The sequence below is a fragment of the Octopus bimaculoides genome, chromosome 8 (assembly GCF_001194135.2).
Source record: "Octopus bimaculoides isolate UCB-OBI-ISO-001 chromosome 8, ASM119413v2, whole genome shotgun sequence".
NCBI classification, from domain to species: domain Eukaryota; kingdom Metazoa; phylum Mollusca; class Cephalopoda; order Octopoda; family Octopodidae; genus Octopus; species Octopus bimaculoides.
In genome coordinates, this window is record NC_068988.1 from 15,307,247 (window position 1) to 15,310,463 (window position 3,217).

The 3,217-nt window shown below is 36.2% G+C and overlaps 1 protein-coding gene across 1 annotated transcript in view; it reads left to right on the forward strand.

The window, feature by feature from the left end:
* Positions 1 to 1,927: 1,927 nt before the first annotated feature.
* The window catches only part of LOC106867494 (cytochrome P450 10), a 29,237-nt gene continuing 27,947 nt past the window's right edge, over positions 1,928 to 3,217 (forward strand). Inside the window, exon 1 of the mRNA XM_052969902.1 lies at positions 1,928 to 2,393. The gene's annotated coding sequence lies outside the window, so the exon portion shown is untranslated. The remainder of the gene's footprint in view (positions 2,394 to 3,217) is intronic.

The window sequence follows — 3,217 nt, forward strand, 5'->3', positions numbered from 1 at the left end:
TATATATTTATAACTGGCAAGTGTCATCCACTATAGCTTCGGGCCGACCAAATTTTGTGAGTGGATTTGGTTGACAGAAACTGAGTCCGTCGTATGTTTGTGTGTGTGTGTTTGTGTATGTGTCTTAGCATCTGCGTTTGTTTCCCCCACCCTTCACTTGGCAACAGGTGATGGTGTGTTTACATCCTCATAACTTAGCGGTTCGGCAAAACAGAAGATAGAAAAAGTACCGGGTTTATTAACCAAAAAATATTAAAAAAAAAAAAAAGAAAAATAGTGGGGTCGATTCGTTCAGCTAAAAATTTTTCAGGGCGGTGCTCCGGCACGGCCGCAGTCTAATGACCGAAACAAGTAAAAGATACACACAGGCACACACGTGCGCGCGCGCATGTAAATTTAAAATTGTTAAACTACAGTTTTGAAGTCTTTCGACAAATATAAATACAAACACGCACACACACACACACATATAAGTATATATTTTTACATGTATGTAATTACGTTTATAAGTATATAATTAGTTTGTGTGTGATTTTGGATTATATGTAATTATTTATAATTATGAATGTATGTATGTATGTATGTGTGTGTGTATATGTATATCATAATTTTGTGCAAGTTATGAACTATGCATACGAACCCGGATAAATAACTTTGAAAGGAGAGGTTAGTACATTTAATCGACCCGAGTGCTTGGCAGGTACATTTTATTGACCCGGGATGGATGAGAGACAAAAGTAATCCCGGCAGAATTTGAAATCAGAAGGTAAAGATCCCTATGAATTAAAGTAGTTTGTCCGACGTTCTAACGATTCTGCTTATGCAACGCCCTTATGCCGAATGCATACTTATAATTTTAGCTCAAAGGGGAGGGAGTCGATTACATCGACCCCATCGCTTAGCTGGTACTTATTTTATCAACCTCCCGAGGACGAAAGGCAAAGTTGATCTCGGCGTCACTTGAATTCAGTACGGAAAAAACAAAACAAAACAAACAAACCCTTCCTACCCAAACGTAAAGTATTTTGTCCAAGCACTAACGGTTCTGCCGGATAGCTGTCTTATTTCGAATAAAAAATAACAAATAATAAACATTTTTTAAAATCCAAAATTGAACTGAAATAAGAAAAATAAATATCACCTTTCAAACACGTTGTTACCGGGTCCGTTCCGGCTACTCTAACTTCAGTTTGATTAACATCTTGTGAATGAAATTTACGCACAAGCCTGTTTTTTTTTGTGTGTGTGTATATGTATGTATGTATGTATGTGTTGGTATACACACACACACACACACACACACACACACATACATATATATGTATATATATTATATATATAGAAATATATATTATATGCATCTTTACACATACACACACTACCAAATCCACTACCAAATCCACTCACAAGACTTTGGTCGACCTGAGGCTCTAGTAGAAGACACTTACCCAAGGTCCCACGCAGTGGGACTGAACCCGGAACCATATGGTTGGGAAGCAAGCTTCTTACCACGCAGTCACCGAAATTCCTAGAAAGATTATGTGTCAAATACTACTACTACTACTACTACTAAAAAAGAAGTGTGCCATAAAGTGGTCGTTCAATCTGCTAGAAATAGTAGCCAAATATGCCTTAACACATGTCATATCTGACATAAGGACAGGAGACATTTAGTCTTATATTCGCCAAGAAAAACGAGGAATGTCTTTAATCATAGTTTTGCTCGACCACGGTCAACTTAGGGCTAAACAACTTCCTCCTCCTCCTCCTCCCCCTCCTCCCCTCCTCCTCCCCCGCAACAACATCAACAACAAGAACAAAAACTGTAATCTCATCAATAGCAGCAGCAGTTTTTTTTGGTAACGCCTTCTTGCTCCGGAAGTATGGGAGTTTCTGAATTGAGGTATATAAAACAATATTTTTCACCATTGAAATTAGTTGCCTTTACTCACTCAAAAACAGAAACAAGACAAGATAAACATAGAATATTTCAGAACAGACGAGTGAGATAGGCACAACATACTAGTCACGTAGATTAACTACATTCTATACATACATCTTTATATAGATGTATAAATATTAAATCATACATGTACAATTGCAGCAATAAGATAGATTTTTGTACTTCAGAAAGAAAAACAACTCAAGAAAACAGCCAAGGAATTTCTGAATAATTCAAAAATTACTGTAGAATACACAAGTAACAGATCATATATATATATATATATATATATACCTCAGCAATAGACTTACAATTCGACTACATTCCACGCAATAAACATTCACATTCTTTTGGAAAGCAACTGAAGATTTGAAACAAACTAGAGAAAAGAAAGAAAATAAAACAGTGAGCAACTGAGAAAGAGAAAGAGAAGAAAATAGAAGAATAAACGGTGAGTAAAAAAGTAATCATATGAACAGGAAGACTGAGAAGGGTTGAAAGAGCGACAGAGAAAAAAAGAACGAACGAGAGAGAGAACGAGCGAGCAAGAGAGAGAGAGAGAGAGATAGAGAGAGAGAGAGAGTGTGTGAGTGTGTGTGTGTGAGTGTGAGTGAGAGAGAGAGAAGGAGAAAAGAAAAATAATACTGTGATAATAACAAACAGATTTTCTGTTCTGCTTACGAAGGAACAAAAGAGTATAAATAGCTGTGCTTATGAGACACTGGTGTTTTTTCTATTTTCTTCTTTCCTGTTGAAATCTTCCCTTGAGAACGAAATTATATGTAAACATACGGGTAAAGAAAGGTTGTCGAGAGTGTGACACATGGCACGTTCCTGTTCATTCATCACGGAAAAATCACGGAAAATAAATGACATTTTGTAACTCTACACACCTGTAGATTGTTATGAAACGGTGAAGTATGTGTATGCAATAATAGATGTAAGCACGTGTATCGGTATTTACTGCAGCACTTACAACAGACAAGCCGCAGTTTCGAATTAGTAAATTCAAACTTAAAACTTCTAAAGGAATTTTCTCCTAAGTACGTGTGTGCGTGTCTATATGTGTTACACACACACACACACACACACACACACACACACACACACACACACACACACACACACACACACATATATATATATAACTCAAAGAAATTTCAACTTCGATCTTCACGTTTTATTTACAATCGTTTTATTTACAATCTTATATATATTATATGTATATATTTATATGTATAGAGTGTTGGGTGTGATGTACAGAATTGAATATTG